The sequence below is a fragment of the Micromys minutus genome (assembly GCF_963924665.1).
Source record: "Micromys minutus genome assembly, chromosome: 2".
Taxonomy (NCBI): Eukaryota; Metazoa; Chordata; class Mammalia; order Rodentia; family Muridae; genus Micromys; species Micromys minutus.
This window is the reverse complement of record NC_137971.1, coordinates 42,254,062-42,275,875: the sequence shown is the minus strand read 5'-3', so window position 1 is coordinate 42,275,875 and position 21,814 is coordinate 42,254,062. Positions and strand designations below refer to the sequence as shown.

The following is a 21,814-nucleotide window of genomic DNA, read 5'->3' as shown; positions in this document are numbered from 1 at the left end:
TTTCCCTGTGGTAATGGCAAGAATCCTGGCATCAGCTGAGTAAGAGTCTTTGAAAAGAACCCAGTCTACTACAAATAGCAACGTGAAGCTGTGTCTCAGAACTCAGGACTTAAATTCCACCCCAAATCTGAGTGTGCATTGCAAGGTATATTCATGGAACAAGGCTGCACTATTGCACCTTTGCCTCAAGGAGAGTTAGTAAGTAGGGATGACTTTGTAGTCTGTAATACTGTTTATGGCTAGAAGTCACCCTGTTCTTGGTAGGGTAGGGTGAGAGGCACTGGATAGAACTACCTTGTATTGCATTAATAGTCATTTCAGTGGGTAGCTTGGCACAAAAGACAATGGTCGGGTACAGGCAATTCTAACAACCACTTTTAAGAAGGACTTTAGGCTGAGTCTGTGTACCAAATTAGTGGCTTAAGGAAGCTAGGTGGCTTCCCTTAAGTCATCAGGGGATTTTATGAAACAAGAGATCTGATGAAAACCCTTTTCATTCTCTGAGTTTTAGAATACTTACAATAGAGTGCTCCTTGTAGAGATTTAAAGATTAAATTCATACATGTAAAATGTTAGATATATGCTTGATACATAATAAACACATATGGGTGTGTGCTTTGATGTTCACGGTGACTTCTGTGTCTGAATACTATATAATACTTATCCATCCTGATGCATGGAAAAGCAGTATATACTTATTTTAATCTTTGCTGAATAATTTTGTTTTCACAATAACTGTTTTCAGTTATCTCCACTTTCTAATCATGTGGAAACTAAAGGAGAAAGGTCTTGCACTTCCAGGCAGAAACAAAGTCACGTTTTAAGCTCAAGCAGTTAGCTGCACGGTTCATATCCATACCCATCAGGATTTGCAGCCTCTCGGTGTCCACTCTTTAGCAGATGTTGATCTCTTTTGACTCTTTGGACATTATTTAAAATGTTACTTATTGGTATGAGTTTATGAATGTGTGCATATATGATGCGTATTTGAAGCATGCATGTGCTATGGCATTCTGGGGGCGGGGGGAGTCAAAGGACAACTCCAAAAGTCAGTTCACCCTTTCACTTCATTGGGGCATTGAAGGTACTTTGCACCTGGGCTGACATTGAGTAAGCTATGAACATTTTACAGCCTTGATAATGATACACACAGAGAAACACACACATCAAAATAACCACGTGAGGCCGGAGTCTGTAAGATCCTACAGATGCTTGGGCAAAAACATTGCATGCTACACATACTTGTATCGTGCACCTGCTAACAAAGAGAATTTCTGATTGGAGATCAGGTGTTTAACATTAAAAGAACAGGAGAAGGGGATGAGTTAAAAACAAGTACCTGCCAAATGAAGCCTTGGAACATACTTCTGTGTGGTGAAGCTGTGAAAACAATATGACATGGACCGAGTGAGCCAAAAATGGCAGCACAGTGAATGATTCCCAGGAAGGTCTGTCCACAGAGAGAGGCCACAGACTGATCACTGCCAGGGTGTTCCTCTGGAGAAATGAGCATGTTTAGAACCAGACAGCATCCTGCTGGTCCAACAAAACTAACGCACTAACAATCTTTGAACTGTTTGTTTTAAAATGGTTCATATTATGCTACACGAATTTCAGTTAGAGTTTTAAAAATGTGTCTGAGAGGAGCAGAGGATATGGCTCAGCTGTCAAGGACATTTTCTCCCCTTCCTGAGGACACAGGGTTAATTCCTAGCACTGTTATGATGGCCCACAGATACCCTCATTGGTTCCGGGGAGCTGATATCTTCTTCTGTGGCCACCAGGCATGAATGTGGTGCACATACACAAGTGAAAGCAAAGCACCCATACACATTCAAATAAAAATAAACCAATCTTCAAAAACGTGTCTGAGTGCACATACAGGTGTGCACACATGCAGTTAGAATATTCATATAAAAGAGTATTTAGGATTTTTTTGACATTTTGTTATTATAATGTTTCTTAATTTTTTTAAGTTTCAGGACCCTCTGACACTCCTTTAAAAAATCAGAATTATTGGACTGGAGAAATGGTTCAGTGGTTAAGACCTCTGGCTACTCTTCCAGGGGATAAAGATTCAGTTTCAAGTACCCACATAGCAGCTTGAAACTGTTTGTTTTTCCAGTTCTAGGGGATCTGACACTCTCACGAAGATATATATACAAAACACAGAAGAGCAAAAGAGGGATGCATTAAAAACAAGTACATGGGCTGGAGAGATGGCTCAGTGGTTAAGAGCACTGACTGCTCTTCCAGAGGTCCTGAGTTCAAATCCCAACAACCACATGGTGCCTTACAACTCTCTGTAATGAGATCTGATGCCCTCTTCTGGTGTGTCTGAAGACAGCTACAGTGTACATATATATAATAAATAAATAAACCTTGAAAAAAAAAACCAAGTACATGCCAAATGAAGCCTTGGAAAATACTGCTGTGTGCTGAAGCCGTAAAAAGAATATGACATGAACCAAGTACAAAAACAACAATGCAAGAAAATTAAAACATAATTTATTTTTAAAAGACAAGAATAAAAAATAACCAGAATTATCAATACCTTCTGATTGTGTGTTTTTGTTAACATTTATCACATTAGAAACTTAACTGGAACAAATATTATATTATTAAAATATATAATATATTTAAAGATATTATATAATATTTATTAAAATGGCATATATTCATTACATATTAAAATGACACATTTTGCTTAAAAATAATATTTTCAAAAGTAAATACATTTAGCAAGAGTAGCTAATTAGGTTCACAACTCAAATGATCTCACAGTACCTTTGCCTTCTAGGAACCACTAGTTTTCAGTATGCAAAAAAAAAAATACTGGATTCTTTTTTTTATTTAACCAGCGTAGAAAAATGATGTGTACTTGTGATGGGAGACTCTCTCTCTCTCACTTAAATATATAATTTTTCTGTTTCAACAAGACATTGTCAAGTGGAACTGGCCGTCTGGTCTTGTGCAGCTGAGGTTGTAAAAGTGTCTGTGACGGCCTGTAGCTTCCAAAATTCCCGCTAAGCTCTGGTGGTGCTGCACAGCCCAGCTTCGGCACGGCAGCTACCAGTGAAAAGGTGCTGGTCCAAATGTCCTGGAAATAACATTTTGTAATTTTCACGAAGATAGACTTGGCTTCAGGAAGTCACTGAAAATGTACTAGAGGCCCCTGGGCTTAGTGGGTCATGAAGGAAGGGCTCTGAGATTGTTCACAGTGAAGTCTCGGACTTCTGAGTTATATACTTAGGCCGTGCCTGGCTTTTAAATGTTAGGCTTCTTTGTTGAAAGACTGAGCCATCTTTCAGGGGTGAGGGGTAGAGAAGGATAAGAACAGGAGATATCCTTTTAAGGACTTTTCAGGGTCTTCTCTCTGATGGAGCTCCTCTGGTGTATTCTTGCCTGGAGTCTCTGCAGATAACTGATTTCTTCCCATACTTCCCTTTTCAGCTACTTCACGGAAGATATTGTCTCCTTCGTAACACAGAGACTCACAAACTTGTGGAAACACACACACACAACCTTTAAACACTACTAATTTTTCCTTGTAAACTGCAGTTTTTTATGTCAGCTGCATAGAAAGGGTTTATCTTAAGTAAGCACTGTTTCTCCTGCTCTAACACCTTCTAGGATGGTGTCTGACACACTGACGTTCTGTAAGCATCTGTCAGGTGTCATTGAATATGGTGCAGCTGAAATTATGATGTAGATATTCATTATGCTTTCAGAAATGGCGGTGCCATCCCAGCATGCATTTCTATGCTGTGCACTCTCAGTGTCTATCTTTCTCTCCCTCTTTTCTCTCTTCCTTTAACCTTTATTTCTCCCCTCTCTTTCTCCCTTTCTCTCTTAAAACAGAGTGATTTATACACAAAAACTAAGATCTAAGAGGTCCTGTGATGTGCTCACATGGGTAAATAGTGTTACCCACAGTGCTTTGCAGAGGTTTTGCTTAGAAAGTGGCATTAATCAGGTTGTACTTTGGCTGTTCTATACAGAGCCTGCCAGCTCATCCTTCAGTATGATTGTGAAAGATCAAAGCTGTGGTTGGTTACTGTCCTTCAAGCAGCTATTCTTATTTCAATTATCATTAATCCCTCCAAGGGAAAAGTTAAAAATCTTTCATTTCATAATGTTTAATTTTAGATGCTAACTTAACTTTTCTTTATTTTAATATATTTACTTTAAGATGTATATATCCTATTTTATGTGTACAAGTGTATTGCCTATATGCTTGGGTGTTGACCACATGTGTGCCTGGTACCCAGGAGGTTCGGAAGAGAATGTTGGATACCCCAGATCTAGAGTTTTGGATGGTTGTTGAAGGAATTGATATCAGCTCGGGACCCCCAAGACCAAGTTCTTAGAACAAAGGAGATTTATTTGCCCCAGAGGGAAGAAGTGCAGGGAATAAGAAACTAAGACAGGAGATAGGATGAGGGAGAAGGGGAAAGGGAAAAGGAAAGAGGGGAAGATAAATGTCACAATGTCACAAAAGGGGACAAAGGACAGCCTCTGTATGAAAAGTGACACTTAGGAAAATGGCAGTTTATCAAGCTTACAGGAAACAAACAATATGACCATCTCATTAGTTGCTGAGAAAATATTTGACAAAATTCAAAACCCCTTTATGGTAAAAGTCCTGGAAAGATCAGGAATTCAAGGCCCATACCTAAACATAGTAAAAGCAATATGCAGCAAACCAGTAGCCAACATCATATGCTTACAAGTACACTCTTCACCAGCCCCCTTTTAAAGTTTTCTTTAAAGATAACACTTGGTTCTCTAACTATGGCTACCATGTCCTTGAAGGCAGCTTGTATTTTATTTTATTTTTTTTTTTTCACTCAGAGTCATCAATCTCTTGACTCTCCAGTGACCTCAAGGATGTTCAGATTGACCACAGTTCTGGCCTTTTTTTTTTTTTTTTTTGCAACATCCACATGCTGAGAAATCAGAAGGATCTTGAGCATTTTGTTGATGCAGCTATCGATCTCCAGCTCTCTATGCTGAGCAGCTTGATGAGCTCCAGAATCTGTCAATAACACCACCACCGCTAAACCCTTCTTCCTGTGGTCCAGATTCTGTCTTTCCTAAGGGTCACAGTGTATCCAACACTGCACCTAAGTAGATTTTGTTGTCTGTTCTGGGCAAGTGTATCCATTAGAGAAGTTTTCCTTTCCAAACCCCAGAGGCTGGCAATGATATAAAAAGTAATGGCTGCTTATTCCTGCAAAAAAAAAAAAAAAAAAAAAAAAAAAAAAAAAAAAATTTGAACTGTGTATTATTTATAACCCCAAGGAAATGTTCTTTCTTCAAATGGCAGATTATTTGTTCCCTCATACTATGTTTTGGCATTCAAATGTTTTATTGTTTCTTAAACACAGGGCAGAGAAAGCTTAGGATGGCTCCAGCAGCCAGCTGATACTGCTATACTATGACTCCAAGAGATCCCTAATAGGTTATATCAGAGTCTTCAGTGTAGCAGTGCCTGAAATTCTCCCCTCAAAAACACATTCTCTTGATATACAAAGCAACAGAAAAACAGGCAGGTCTCCTTTCAAAGACGGTTCCTTCAGAGATCCATCTTCTACATCCAGTTTCTCTGTCAGTTCCTAGAACGTTAAAATGAACAGGAGGCCCAGTGAGTCTCAGGTTCAGCCTGTTATTTCAGAGATTCTGAGGCTGAGGATACAGGAGTGTCTAGATCAAGGTCTCAAAGCTAGTTAGTAGTGAGTTGGACTCAGTACCCAGTGTCTCCAGCCTCCTTACCAGCAAGCTTTCTGTGTCTGATGGCATCCTGAGGAGACAACTTTCTTTCAAACGTGTCAACCTGTATTAAATTCCATGCTTAAAAACATTCCATGTACCTCCATCTGATTAGAGCTTCTCTAGAGTCGCTGTAATTCTGGAGATGGCAGGCATTGGGGTAATTATATATAAAACTTCCTCTTGGGTTTAAGTCACTTGCAAGAGCCGGTGGTTGTTTTAAAGTCAGTGTGTAAAGTGGCATGCTGGGATAGCGGCATGCTGAAACAGAAGAGTTAGAGTGATTGCTAGGAGCTGTCCCTGTCAGAGCCACTAAACATGGTGGGGCGGGCGGTGCTGGCCCTGCTCCCCCACCCCCACCACAGCAGTGTGGTAGAGATGTCTGTGTAGCTCAGCTCAGCTCACTGAAGGAAAGGTATTTAAAACTGCACTGATTTACATGTAGAACCAGTGTCTTCTGACTTGCTATGAAGAAGTCATGGGAAGAAGCCCCACAGGGCAGCAGAGCTCTGGGCAGGAAGGCCCTCATACAGCATGGGTCTTGACAGGAAGCATCTTTACATTCCCCGACACAGCACACTGCTCCGTGTATTATACAAGTATCTTTCACAGCTCTCTAGAGTTTTCCTCAGTCAAGTCATCAAAGGCTTTAAGTATTTATTAAATATTTTTATTTCCCCGTTCAGTTTGCTTTCTTCTAAAACCTAGGACGGTCTCCCTGGGTTAGATTGCATCAGTATTCTGGGAAGAGGTTTTGCAGGAAAGCTTACAAATACTTCTTTCTGCTCATGGGGAAATAGGATTCTCTGCCATTGCTAAGTTACAGGTATGATTCTTGTGTCTTGTTGTGCCTCATTTACATGGGGAGGTAAATGCTCAATCCAGAGGCAACCTGGTCCTGATCCTAGGGGTCTGTCTTTTCAGATCTAGCAGAAAAGAGCCAGGGCTGTCACTGACTATGTCTGTGCCTCCTGTGTACTCTGGATGCTCATGTTTGTTAGATGTGCACTGATAGGAAGGAGAGGTCAGGGATGGTGCTTTGTGAGTGATAGAAAGCTCCTTTGCCACAGTCTTCATCTGTTGATGGGCAGTGTGGTTCTTTCTAGAACTTGGCTACTGTGACCACTGCGGCAGCAGTAAGATGGAGGCACGGGCTGTCTCTGTGTCTGCTGACTTAGATCTGACTTCGATGCCTATCCTTATCTACCCAGGAGGGGTGTGGTTGGACCGTCATACAGTTCTGGTTTTAGCATTTGGGGGACCCACATGATGTCATTCATGGTGCCTGTGCTTTCCATCCCCGCTGTCACGTTCTCAGGGGTTCTCTTCTCATCCCACACTCCCTGGAGCTTGGTGACATCTTCACAGCTCTTTGGATGCAGGGGAATGGAATCTTAATGGGTTTGATCTGCATTTGACTAAGAGTATTGACCATTTCCATTTAATGTTTCTTAGCCAATTGTATCCCTTTATAAGTTTATTAACGATAGTCACCTCTCTTAGTGTCTCATGTCTTTTCTAGGGCATTGCCGAGACTGCCATGTCTAGTCTTATTTGAAATATGTTTAGGCCATCTTATTAGAATTTATATGTCTGGGTCCCTTAAAGATTAGTTCTGAACTGTCTGGTAATGCCTAATGAAGCTCTAGTAATTGAATGAAAAAATTTGACTGTCTGATGTCTATTTTAGGCTGACCTATGAATGGATCCCAGATTTCTTACTTTAACTTTTCTGGGTGTTTTTTGCTTTGATTTGTTGTGGTTTGGATTTGTTTCCATTTTTTAATGTCAGAGAAACTTAATAATACCCTGTCTAAAATTTTAACTACGAGACTGTCAAAATCAGACTTCTGATTGCTTCTTTTGGACCACCTGCATATCTCCTGTCCTCTAGCAAAGAATAGCACTCTTGTCCCACTCAGGTATCCCGTGTCCCGTTCCTGTGCTCCTTCTCCTGGCGCACTTTCTAAGCCGTTCCACTGGGAACCTCATGAATTTCATAAAATATTGTTATTCTTAGTTTTCTATGGAACCAGCAACAACAACGGAGACCTGGCTTGATCAAATATTCACCTTAATAATTATATTTTTGATATTTAAAGTGGCTGTAATTTCATGTGACCCTTTGGAGACTGTTGACCTTCATTTAAGAGTGATAATGCTACCACACGAGCAAAGGCTTCGAGCCCTGCCATTGCCTTTCCACGATGATGATTAAGATGGCATTTATTTGTACTAATAATTCAGCATCCTCTCGCACTGAAACAACAAGATAAGTTGCTCTGCTTTGTTCCATATGTCTGTGTTCTAAGTAGCCCATAGTTTTAATTGGTTCCCCGCAGAATTACATTTACAAGCATATGGCTTGGAAGATGCTGACTGCTTTTGCTAGCGTGCATTTTGCAGTGGCCCCGGTTCACTTCGCCTTTCGATGTGATTATGGGGCTATTTAATGTACTTCATGATGTATTTCTTCTTAACCTGCCTACTGGGTGCTGAATGCATCGATGTGGTCTGGACAGGAGGCCATTCATGTTTGTACAGAGAACAAATTCTGAGGGTTTTGTCATGGGTCTGTACAGAAAGGTCCCCCTCTCTCTGTCTTGTCTCTTGTGTGGGTGTCTGAGGCACCACAAGGCTGTGCTCAATTATGCTGGAAAAAAACGGGGTTCGCCGATGGGAACCCAGAGGGTCAGAAGGCAGAGCAGAGCTTTTTGTTGCCTCGTCTGGGAGATTTACCAGGGGTTGCTCGAAAAGGAATTAGAGATGTGAAATTAGACGCAGGGACTGGAGACAGGGCCATCGGTATTCTGGATATTAAAGGTACTCACATGAGTGTTTTCCTCGGGAGTATGGCAGAGTACAGCTGAATTATTCATGTCTCTGAGATCATATGCAGAAGTTCTTTAAAGATCTATTTTAGAAATTCAAAACATACCAAAAAATGGAGTGGATTTTCACCATGACTTTGTGGTGGACCTCTGCTTTGGTACTCTAAATCTCAGGACGGCCACAACAATGCCAGGATCTGGGCGGCTTACAACAGAAATGTATTGTCTCGCAGTTCCGAAGGTTGGAAGTAGAAGATGCAGTAGCCTGGGCCCTGCATTCTCTGAAGGTGCTGAGAAAAAAAATGACTCCAGGCCTCTCACCTAACAGATGGTGGGCCCAGCATCCCCTGGCTTGAGATGGCTTCTTCCCGTGTCTTCCTTCTGTTCTCGCCAGTGTTCAAATTTCCCCTTTTATTAGCCCATGCCTTATTGGACTAGGCTCTACCAAATGACCTCCTTAGAAACTGTGTGAATGGCGCCCCCTGGAGTTTTGTGAGAGTGGGTTCCCTTTGCTCACACTGTTCCTAACTAGGTCTTGACACTTGTGTATTTTCAGTTAGTGTTAGCAGGAATTTGTTGGTCACACAGAGGTACCGCGTTCTTCTTCCAACCACCACGTACATAAACCACTCACAAAGGATTGCTGTTCTCTTTTGTTTGTTTAAAGTTCCCCTCCTTTCTACTCTGAAGAGTGAATTAAATTATTAATAAATTAGGAAGCCAGTCCTCATTCCAAACAAACATCTAGGAGTCTGACTCTTTAAGTTTTGTTGGCTTCTTTGGTTGTTTGCTTTGGGGTTTGGGGCCATGGATTACCAGGCAAACACCCTACTACTGAGACATAATCTCAGCCTTCTGTTTGTTTTTGTTTTCGACAAAAAAAAAAAAAAAAAATGTATACTCAGTGTAATCTACAGCATCTTAGTTGTCACTGGCTTCTGAAAAACAAACAAGAGAAACAACTCGGGAGAGGATCTTGGGCTCTGACTGGTCCAGAGGATAGACAGTGCTTTCTCAGATCAGATCAGGGACCACCACGATGTTATCACCCCTCCTTCCCCTCCCCCAGCTGAGCTCTCCATCTCCTCACTCAGAGGGTAACTGACAAGCTTCCCTGCATTGCTGAGTCTGCCCTGCCCAGGGAAGGACTTTGACTCTGCACTAGCTGCCCAGGGAAGTGCTCCCTTGACTATAACTCCCAGTATTGGAATCTCCGGAGCAGACACCACAGCATTAGGGGATTGAGCCAAATGGTTAGGTGATTTTTGAGTCTTTAACATAGAGCTTTATGTTTTTCATTATTGAGCACAGCTACTAGACCAAACGAATTAAAATTTATTGTACAAGATGAGTAAGACATACTAAATACTGATTATTATATGTTTTACAAGGCTTACCATGGAGAAAGATTTGGCTAGTCTGATGCATTTTATTATATATTGAAGATTTAATGACATTTAAAAAATCTTCCTCATTTTAAAATATCTAAATCTATATTTTAATGGAAAGTCCAACAAAATAAAAAAATAAAATTTTCTGTATTACATATTTCCCCCTTTTCTCCTTTCTTTTATGTGATTAATTTTTTAACAGCAAGACAAAAAACAAAAAACAAAACAAAAAAACCAAAAAACAAAAAAACATGTTGGGCTTTCTGAGCCTTGAAGGTGTTCTCCCTAATCTGTTCAATTAATCATCCCTTTAAAGTTACAAAAGTAAATTCAAATGGCTAGCATTAGCAAACCAGTTGTGGGAGGGGGCAGTTAAAAGCACCCACTGTTCTTACAGAGGACCTGGATTCTGGTCCAGCACTCACTCTGGACATCCAACCATATGTAACTCCAGCACCAAGGAGTTACCGCTGCCCCCAGGAATACCAGCATGAGCACATGCTCATATTCTGGCCGGGGTCTGCTTTTCCCCGTGGTATTTCTACCCATGTACTGATGTGTACCAGGCTAGACTGGAAGGAATAAAACAGCCTGGTGGGTCTGTTACACAGAGTCTCTGTCAGTATGAGTTTGGGATTAACAGTTCTCTCAGGAAACAGTTTTCAGTGCAACAGCTTTCTTTGGAGGGGGGTGAACAAGTGCGATATAAACCTGGAGGAGTAAGTAGGAGGTTTTGGCTGGGGCTGAAGTGCTGGGAACATTTTATTTGCAAGAAGCGGAATTCCAGGCACTAGCTGGGCTTCTCTTTATAAGGCCTGAGGAAGTTTAACTTGAAACCTGGTCACCAGGCTTTTGTGAGTATCTCAAGGGTGGCTGAGGTGGTGGTTGGTAAGATTGTGTGCATTCGGACATGCAAGCCCAGAGTAAGGAGGAAGGCAGCCTACTCGGGCCAGTCCCAGGAAAAGAGTTGGGAGTTTGGACATGCCTTGACTTCACCATTGCTCCAGACAGACTTCCCCAGTCCTTTCCTATACTCACATGCATGCTCCCCTCCCCTGACATAATTATAAAGTAAAAATCAATCTGAAAAACGTGCCGATTGTGGAGCTATGTTTGTAGGTTCCGGAAATTTCTTCCAGTGACAACAACAAACAAAGGAAGAATATTTGGAAAACTGTAAAGCAGTTATTTGCTTCTTGGAACCACGAAGCCCTGTGGTCTCATGGTGGGAGGGATGCGATACATAGATTTCAGACCTTGTTGTGAAGAGGTTTTTTTTTTTTTTTTTCTACCAGACTGTGGCACCCAGTTAATACTAACACCCTTACACTTTAAATATTGATGAGGGTTCTGGGGAAGGAGTTCAGATGTAGTGTGCTTTCCTAGCATAAAGGAAGCCCTAGATTTGAAGGCCAGCACTGGATAAACTGGGGATGGTGGTGCCTGCCTATAATGTCAGCAGTCAGGAGGTGGAGGTGGGAAGAGAAGTTCAAGGCCATCCTCAGGTACAAAGTAAGCTGGTCCCAGACTGAGATTTAGAAGATCCGACCTCAAAAACAAACTAGCCAGACCATTTTCTATCACCAAAATAAATAAAATAATCAGTGGAATAATGTAGATTTTACATATTTCTGTATTTGTCTTCAATCACGAATATATTCTCCTACAATGTTAATTGTTATGACACATGAATTACAATAAACCTTCACTGCATATCTACCAGTGGTGTTGAGTACTGTTTAGTTTTTAATGTTTTCTTGGCTTGTAAAAATCATATATTTTATATTATATAATGATATACATTGTGTGTGTGTGTGTGTGTGTGTGTGTGTGTATGTGTGTGTGTACAGAGAGAGTAGAGAAAGAGAATGAACACAGGTCACCTGGAATGTGAGAGTCCTTCTGTCATTGAAAAAACACACAGTGTAATAAACAATGGCATCATTAAAAACCGTCATCTTTGCGAAGTACAGTAATTGTTCTGCATATTCCTTGCATATTTCCCTGTGAAGCTGCTGGAATGCACCGTCCTCAGAAACGTCTTCTCCTCCCGCCTGCTTCTACCCTGTGCCTGTTCATTACTGTCATGTCTGAGTGGATTTCTGATGCACCAGGTGTGTGGTGTCACAGGCCTGATGTCTGTTCCAGATACAGGCAAGCACTCTTGAGTATTCGAGCAATAGATCTTCTTATGACAACGGAAACTGAGCACCGAAAGCAAAGCTTCTGGGAGAAGCCTTCTGAGCATGTCTTGACTTGTTCATGGGGGGAACAAGACCTAACTAATTAGCTCTAGTCTTTCCAAGTCAAAGAACAGAAATAATTAAAGGAACTTCAGCAACCTGCACCAGGTAGTGCAGGTCACAGGAGGTGTGGCATGCTTGGAGACCCTGATCTGGGAGCCAGCTTACAGAGATTTTTCTAGAAAGTTGATGTAAAATGCCAGAAGTATTTTTTTTTTCAAAAGAATACGTTGAAGAGAAATGAAAATATTTATGGATCATGTGTTTTCCCTTCATTTCCTTTGGCATTGCTGGAACTGGAATCTAGAGCCCTGAATGTGCTAGGTGTGACCTCGGGTTCTAGCCATAGCCAGATTTTCCTTTTTTCTCAACTTCTATACTTTTTAGTCATGGTGTCATAATTTTTTTCTCAAGTTCTTAAATATAGACTAGAAGAAGGGAGTAGAGGGAAGGCATAGATCTATCTTCTACCTTCAAAAATTACGAATATCTCACGGAAATGTCTATATTTGAAGAATTTATTTTTTTAAAGCACTTGTATTTCTTACTCTTCCCAGAAAGAACTTTTTGAGTTTCACAACACATTCCCTACAGTTTGTTAACTAAAGGCGTCATTGTTAAGTCTCACGGAGCACAGTGTATGGAGCTCCAGCTCCTTAGATGTCAGTATCACGTGAAAACTCTGGACCCGGGGTATAAATCCCAGAACCTCTCGCTGAGATGACAATAGGGATCCTCTGGTCTTGAGTCATTTAAACTAGTCACTGACAGGGGACGAGGGGAGCAGATGAGGTTCTGAGTGGATGCACACTGTTAGAATGAGGGCAATCACGATTCATGGAACAGCAAAGCTAGTGTATGTGGAAACTACCAACCAGAGCTTCCTCCTTCTGGAGGACTCCAACCTGAAACTGCTCCCCTACAGACACCTCTTACAGAGCAGTTGGCCCATTCAGTCTTTCAGCTGTGAACAATAAACCCACCTCTTTGCTCAGTGATATGTAATAAATGCACTGAGTTCAGGCCATAGGGACACCTCCATCAGAGCTCGCCACATCTCAGCTTTTCTATATGTATGACTGTGACTCTGTTCTTTCTTCATGCCCTTATGTCATGTGATGTATTCAGGCTTGTCAACCCAAAGCCACACAGATAGAGGCACCTAGGCCTCCTTTTACTCGTTCTTCCAATACACGTATTTATAAGCTTTATTCGTGTAGTCCAAAGTAACATTACACATCACACTTTAAATTCTTCTAAAATCAGAATATTTAGCAGGCCAAGCTAACTGTAAGTTTGTGTTATTTCTCCTTTTATACAGTGGTACACTGACAACCTTGCATGGGAAAACACTGAAGGGGTCCAACTTGGTGGACCCTAAAGCATCTTCTAATTCTGAACTTTAGTAGATCTAAGTGTTGAGATTAGCAGTTGTTTCCGAAGTTGTACTTGGTCGGAAGCAACTCAGTAATTGCTATGTGAAGCTCAGGAGGCATGGGTGCATGTCAGGTGTAGGCGGCGTTTGTATTCAGCTTTTGAAATTCTTCTATTGCCTTTTATGTGGATGGGTTGGCAGAAGCTTTTCTAAATGACATGTTCTGAAGAGTATGCAGTTCTTTTCCATGAGGACCAAGCTCAGAAAAGAGACAGTAGACAGGTCAGAGCTGAGGAATAAGATTAAGGACTCAGGTTGAGTTCCATCAGCATAAAAAAATGACATCCCCAAAGACTTGAAAGAAGGTGTTGAGGGGATTTTAAGACCTGTAAATTCACAGAAGACAGACTCCAAGATGCATTCTCTATGTACATGAAAAGAAACCCGTTGACCATAAACAAAGGCAGTTTCTAAACAGACAGTTAAAAGTTTAAGACCACCCAAAAAGCTAATGTTAAACCTGGGAATAGAGAGAGAAAGACTAGTTTCACAATTTTTGAGCCAAATTTGATGCAAGGTTTAATCAAGTACTGGCCAGGATAATTGATTATGGCCAGGACTGTTCTGGGGTCCCCAGAAATTGGCTAGGGGTCACATTTTGTGGATGCTTTTAAAGGCAGACCCATAATGCGATAGCACATCTGGAGCACTTGGGTCAAACTTGTTTTGGTGAGTGAAAGCATGTGTCTTGTTATCTCCCATAAACAACAGCCTCAAGCCTTTCAAGAAATATGTGTCCTTGGACCAGGGGCTTTTAAGTTTTGTTTCATGAATCTCTTAGGCACAGTAATTAAAACTTACAACATTAACATCAGTTCTCACAAGATGTCAGATGATTTCTTCCAAGGTTCTTTAGTAAAGTTAAGGATTTGAGGGTACAATCCTGTTACTTCAAAATTCAAGTTAGAGAAGAAAAATATTAATATTGCTTTCAAAACAACCCTGAAAAATACACGTGTGCATGAGTACACACACAGACATACACACAGTCAGTAAAGTGAACTATGCAGAAGAGTGTATACAATACCTGAGGTCATTTGATCTAAGAATATTAAGTGGTTGAGACTGGCAGTAAACATGTTGCAAAGGATAGACGTGAGAAGAGTGTTGAGCGTATAACATTGATTTGTTAGACCAGAGCCCCCCTCAAGTTAACTGACACACCACAGCTCATCTAAAGTACTTAGGGTTACGGTGGCTGTGAAGGGACATCATGACCTCAGCATCTCTTATAAAGAACAATATTTAACGGGGGCTAGGTTCAGAGGTTCAGTCCATTATCATCAAAGCAGGAATTATGGCAGGGTCCAGGCAGGCTTGTTGCTGGAGATGGAGCTGAGAGTTGTACATCTTGTTTCAAAGGGACCAGGAGAAGACTGAATCTCTCAAGCAGCTCGGAGGAGAGTTTCAAAGCCTACCCCCACAATAACACACTTCCTCCAACAAAGTTACAGCTCCCAACAGTGCCACTCCCTGGGTCAAGCATATTCAAACCACTACTGGCAGTATTTGGAATTAGCTTCCTACACCTACTCACAATGGCTTCATACATCAAAACAAGAAGGTTCAAATCAACCTGACCTTGGCTTTTCACATCTGCGTGTGTTTAAACTGGTCCACACTCCCCAGTTTCCTCAAATAGAAGATGTTTAAGGAAGGAATCCTACAGCATTGGCAAGAAGAAGCCTGAGAAAAATACCGAGCTTGGTTGGGGCAGGGGTGTTGATAACTGAAGAAGGCTCTAACATGTCCTAAGTCCATTTCAGTTGCTGAGTACTTGGCGGGGAGGGGTGCCAAGGAGAAGGGAGAGATAAAAAAAGCTAATGAGTTAACAACACACACACACACACACACACACACACACACACACACACACGTAAACATTTTATGGATATTTTACTACTTATATTTCAAATGTTATTCCCTTCCTCCTTCTCCAACTCCCTCCCATCCCCCTGCCTCTATAAAGATAATCCCCTTTCTACCCACCCACTCCCACCTCATCACCCTGGCATTCCCCTACACTGGAGAAAAGCTTTCACAAGACCAAAGGCTTCTCCTATTGATGGCAGACAATGCTATTCTCTACTACATATGGGGCTGGAGCCATGGCTCTCTCCATATGTACTCATTGGTTGGTGTTTTAGTTCCTGGGAGCTCTGGGGAGTTGGTTGGTTGGTTGGTTGGTTGGTTGGTTGGTTGGTTGGTTGGTTGATATTGTTGTTCTTCCTATGGGGTTTCAAACCCCTTCGAGCTAACAACTTCTTTGTACTCCTGAATGATTGTCAGACCCTGACTTAAATTCCAGCATGGCTGGCCAGCAAGGCTACATCTCACCCTGTCATTAGCCTTGACTTTTTTGGACTGTAAAAGCAGCCTTTCCCTACAAACAGTTCTATTCCTAAATCCTTGGAATCACCCCACCCCTCTTATGTCTATCAACGTCAACAACTGATATCTTCCTTCCATGTACCTTCATTGTGAAAACAACCCTCTGAGGTCCAGTGACACATCAAGCTATTAACGCAGCCCCCCTGCTGGAACTTTTGGAAATAGATTGGTCTTTTCCTAGTTAGTCCTGCAAGGACTCAGCTCATAATTTTAGCTCGGGTCCCCCAGTCTCGAGAGTTTGGGATCAGTAGCAATGAGGGCAGAGGCAACAGGCAACATAAATTTACCCCAATTGACTATTTTGGCTTTGTTGGGCAATTATATTACCTCATGAACCTTTTCAGTCATAACCACTGAAAGCCCTTTGCCCCTTTCTAATTAGGTCACCAATTAAATGATGGCATTTATGAGAAAATTGAATATAATATGCTTGCGTTCTGCATTTGTAGATTCTGGTAAGTGCACTTGCTTTTACCCATAACCTGAGGTGTGCCTCCAAGAAGAAACTAATTATGATCTCTTAGTCACTTACTATTTTTTAATTTTGCTTTTAAATTTTAATTTTACATTGCCATCTTGAGATAACATATTAGGTACTTTTGTCATTGCTGTGACAAAAACCACAGACAGACAGAAGCAACTCAAAGCAGGCAAAGCTTCAGTGATTGACAGCTGAGTGTGCTGCCCACCATGGTAGAGAAGGCGTGGCAGCAGGATCATGGGGGATTTGGTCATATGTTCACGGTCAGGGGGAGTGCTGGTTGGTGTGCGGATCTCCGGTCTCTTCTTATTCAGCACAAGACTCCGGCTTGTAGATTGGTATTCACATTCAATGTCAGTCTCTGCTCTGTAGCTACACGTTTCTGGGAATACTCCATAAACAACCATAAGTGTTTCCATGGCAATCCTAAATCTAGTCAAGTTGACAATGATTAGCTGTCATAGACAGAATCTTACCATGTAACTTAGCATAGCTTCAAAGCTGTGGTCCTCCTGTTTCAGACTCCTCAGTTCCTAGCATTACAAGTCTGTACTGCTATGCCAAGCTCTGGTAATTTTATTGTATGAACCTGGACCGTGCATCCAGTGAGCCAGAGATCCCAATTAGCAATCTAAAGTTTACAAAAATTGTTTTTAGATCTAATTTTGTGTGTATGATGTTTCGTCTGATGTATCATATACATGCCTGGTGCCCTTTTAGGTCTGAAGAGGGTATTATATACCTTGGAATTACAGATGGCTGTGAGCCACCATGTGGGTGCTGGGAACTGAACCCAGGTCCTTTGCAAGAACAACTAGTGGTTTTAACCACTGAGGTTTTTTAGTTACCTGTGCTGCTTCCAGGAATTCTGTTTTACACACACACACACACACACACACACACACACACACACACAGCTATTTAAAGTGAATGAAAAGCAGAGCACTATGGCACATACTTGCAACCATAGAATCCACAATGAGATACAATCTGGGGTAGACGACAAAGAAAATGATGAACATAAATCAGTCTGTAATGGAAGAATGAAGTCTGTAAGAGTGTAAATGGACATTCCCCATGTATAAATGCAAATATAGATGGACAAACTTTAGAACATGCTCAGTAAGGGTTAGCATTATTTACCTTTGCTTTATTTATTTTTTATCACATCTAACTTTTGGAGGCATATATTTCTCATTGAAAAAAAGACTTTCTTTTAAAAATTAATTTATGTGCATGTGAGCACATGCCACTGGAAGTGTAGAGGTCAGAGACGCCAGGGAGCTCTGTTGATTATCTTCTACCATGTTCAAACAGGCTATCCTTTGTTTCTTGTTACCTTGCCACATACTCCAGGCTCACTGGCCTATTGTCTTGTCTCTGTTTCTCATTTATTGGTGGGCATACTGGAGTTACACGCAGATGTGTGTGTGTGGGGGGGGGGCAGCTTTTTACCTGGGATCCAACAGCTTGTGCTCAGATCATCAGACTTAGCTGATGCTTTTATCTGATGAGCCGTCACTCAGGTCCATCAAAACTAATTTAAATAAATTGTTATTGAAGGAAATCATGATAGAGTTTAAAAGAAAGGGGCAGAGAAGGGGCTATGATGGCTTTTTTGACAAAAATATTTCTTATAGGACCTCAGATTGACAGTTAGAGGAGGAACAGCTTTATTTCTCCGAGGAAGAAATTTAGAAGAAGCTGACTTTGTCCTATTGGAAGGCTTGGGAAGCCCTTTTCTCAGTACCTCTGCCTTCCATGGTGGGGGGGAATAGGGGGAGGCGTGTATGTGTGTGTGTGTATGTGTGTGTGTGTGTGTGTGTCATCCACCATGTCTCTAATGGCAGTGTAATGTGAATGTGTACCTACTTTGTTGGCTTTTTAAAAGACATAGGAAGTTAACTTTGATAAGAGGGCTTATTTTATTCATATATAAAATTGTACCTTGAAACTGAAAGTATGTTCAAATCATGCTCTGGAGTATTAGTATCTTTGGTGGTTTCTTTATTCCTTAATTATGGGAATCTATCCAAATCTATTTGGAAGTGCGTTAGGTGGTAAAACCAGCAGCAACTGTTTTATCTGATTTTCACTCTTCCTTCTGTGTTAGGCTAAGGCATTAACACTAGGTTTTTGTCTCTGGGATTTCCTAATGTCTGCTGTGCATGTGTTACCATTAAGGCAGGAGCATTTGGGAGATGCACTTAGGAGTTGCTGAATATGTTGGTCCCTTTCTAACCTCAGGACTTTTGCATATGTTCTTCCCATGGCCTGTGATGTCTTTACACTCCACTCCCTGCATTCAAAGTTTTACTCAAACATCAGATTTTTCCAAGAGACTCCCATGAGCATCCTCTTAATCTCTCCGCAGTGCTCGTAACTCTCGTAATCTCTTTATTTGGCTCATCAGCTAGAGGCACTCAGCTCAGTGTACCGTTCCTTCCCTGATGCTTCTCCCTTGGCCAGAGGGTGGTGGAGAAATAAAGTGTTGGAGCTTAGACACTCTGATATGAGCTAGGCTGCCATGTGCCTTGTGCTAGTTACCCTTGTTGCCACTATGACAGAATTCCTGACAGACACAAGTCAAGGAAGGAAGCATTTCTTTTAGTTCAAAGTTTAAAGATAAAGTCCTTTGTGGTAGAGAAATCGTAGCGGAAGGGGCTTGAAGTCTCACTGGTCATCTTATCAGAAAGCAAAGAGGGATGAATGCTGGAGTCCGGCTCACCTCCCTATTCAGACCAGGACTTTCAGACCACGAAACCTGTGATTAATGAATAAATAAACCAATCTATTAATCATAGAAACTCCCAATCATACATGCCCAGGGGCTCATCTCCCTCATGGGTGAGTCTAGAACCTGTCACCTGACTACCATATGATGATGACTTCATGCCATCAGAAGAGACCATGAGCGTGAAATGATGTGATATATGGGGAGAAGATCCTGAAGAGGCATGAGAGAGCATGGAAAAGTGCATGCAACACGATGGGGGAGCCCTCAGGGTTTCACACTGAGCCCGCCATGGCTCTCACCTCCTTCTTTATCTCTTTAAATGAAGGAGAACTGTAGTCATTGTAGAAGGTTCCTGAATTGTGGTAACTGGTCTAGGATGCTTTGGAGTCACAAGCCTCATTTATTTATCTCTTTCTCTTCTAATGTACTAATTGGGGTTATATCTGGAGCTGCAACAAGACAGAGATATTACCATGTCTTCTTTTGTGTAAGTTGAAAGTTGCACACAGAGCTATGTTGGGAATGACAAAGCCTAGACAAGAGAGCAGGTTAGTCTGTGTCGACGCCCAGTGTTGGCAGCATCTGTTTTTAGTGTGCATGCTTAGCCATCTCTCTTCTCCCTTAGTGCCGTGTGCACTTGAGTAGACACAGAGTCATTATGGCTTGTGAGGAGGTTAGTAGGGTGGGGAAATCGGCTCTTACAGTGTCAGGCTTTAGATTCTGGAATCATGCTTGGCCCCATCACAGGCACCTCTGACCTGTAAAAAGCTTTGTTAATCTTTCTACTGCCTGTCTCACAAGCTCTGGGAGAAGTGAGGTAATGTCTCCTTAGACCTGTGAGCTTCTCGGAAGAGCAGCATTTACAGGAACATGATTTCTTACTTCATTTGCTCATGTTGTAATGGACTGAAATTCTATTTCCCTAAATTTATTTAGGCTCTTCTGGAATATTTTGTTGTCTTGAATTTGATATCTAGACCTGAACTAACCCCTCAGAGGATATTCAGTTCAGTGAGTCAGCCGTACATTGATGAGAAAAGGAAGCCAGGAAAGAAGGGTGTTTGAGCAAGCCTGGGTGGTGATGGGGGTGGAGAGGCTTGTAATCTTCTTTGGAGTCTGTATCACCCTTAAAGCATGTTGTTTTATTAAGAATAAATATAAAAGAAATCAAAGCTATGAGTCTGTTTTAATTAAACAACATCACTTACTGGGGATGGTTTATGTAAAATATCGCTGCTGCTTTTTGTCTGTGATGGATTCTACCTAACCTCCTTCATGATTTTCCTCATGTTTTATTGATTTATAAAATTGCATGTGTACAGATAGCGTGAAAGTAGAAGAGAAACTGTCTGGGGAAACAATGGGGACTAATGGAAAGTGTTAGGACCTGAAGCGGGAAGTGAATGTGGAATAAATATATTCAATGCACAATCACACTTGTGTGAACTTGAGCTAGTACATCAAAGTAAAATAATGTGGAAACATTTACTTCATCCTGGGGTTTGGGTCAAATCCTCATTGTTTCGTAACTTGTTTCTGATCCTGATACCACCAGGTCTACACAAATACTAACCGACTGTCAGATTCATTTGCGAGATGTCTGCCACGTTATTAGGTATGCATTCACTTTTTTCTACACATGAAGAAATCCTAAGCGTTTGCTGAACAGTCATGATGGTCCTGCCGTTTGGAGTAGTTTTACAATATGTGGCTATCTAGTTGGTCTTAGACAGAGAGATGAAAATAGGTGACAAAAAGCAAGAGAAGCATGCGTGTGAGCTGGTGCTACCACACTGCAAACATGCTACTTATGGCGAACGTGGTGGAGCACACTGTAATGCCAGCACCTGGCAATTGGGCACAAGAAGACAGGAGGTTCTCATGTTTCGGCAGCAGAGTGGGGTTAAGGCCAGCCTGGGCTCCACGAGGCCCTTTCTCAAAAGAAACAAAAGAAAACACATTCATTTATTTTATTATGTTCTCTGTCAGGCAATTTGCTATGGGGTTTTCAAGAAGTATTTGGTTCTTTAAATGTTTTAAAGGAATATCAGCCTTCTATAAAATATTTTAAATAACTATTGAGTAAACATGAAAAACAACACAGACAACCAAAAATGTATGCGTTCCCTTTTAGAGATGTTGGCTATACAGGCAACTCACCAGCTCTTTCTGAATGAGAAAACAATGTTTCCTTCACTGCATAATAGAGCAATATAGGGAGAATATTTTTTAAATCCAAGATAGAATGTGAAAAAATAAAGCCTTTCAAGATAGTGTGTTTGTTTGACTACACAGTATGGGAAGGATATAAGAAAATGTCCCATTGTTTCCTGAACTAAGAAACATGTTTTCTATGGGGAGATGATTCTTGATCTCTGGGTAACTGAGCTTCACAGCAAAATGATCTCATACTATGAAAATATTTCCGTAGCGATCTAGTTCAAAGGAAGTCAATTTGTAGGTAGTCTTGTATTTTTGGTGTGTGTGTGTGTGTGTGTGTGTGTGTGTGTGTGTGTGGTGTGCCTTTCATATG

At 41.3% G+C, this 21,814-nt stretch overlaps 1 protein-coding gene across 1 annotated transcript in view; it reads left to right on the top strand.

Moving 5' to 3' along the window:
* PRUNE2 (prune homolog 2 with BCH domain) overlaps nucleotides 1-21,814 on the top strand; it is a gene marked incomplete at both ends in the record, with an annotated part of 232,247 nt that overhangs the window by 15,721 nt on the left and 194,712 nt on the right. The gene's annotated exons all lie outside the window — the stretch shown is intronic.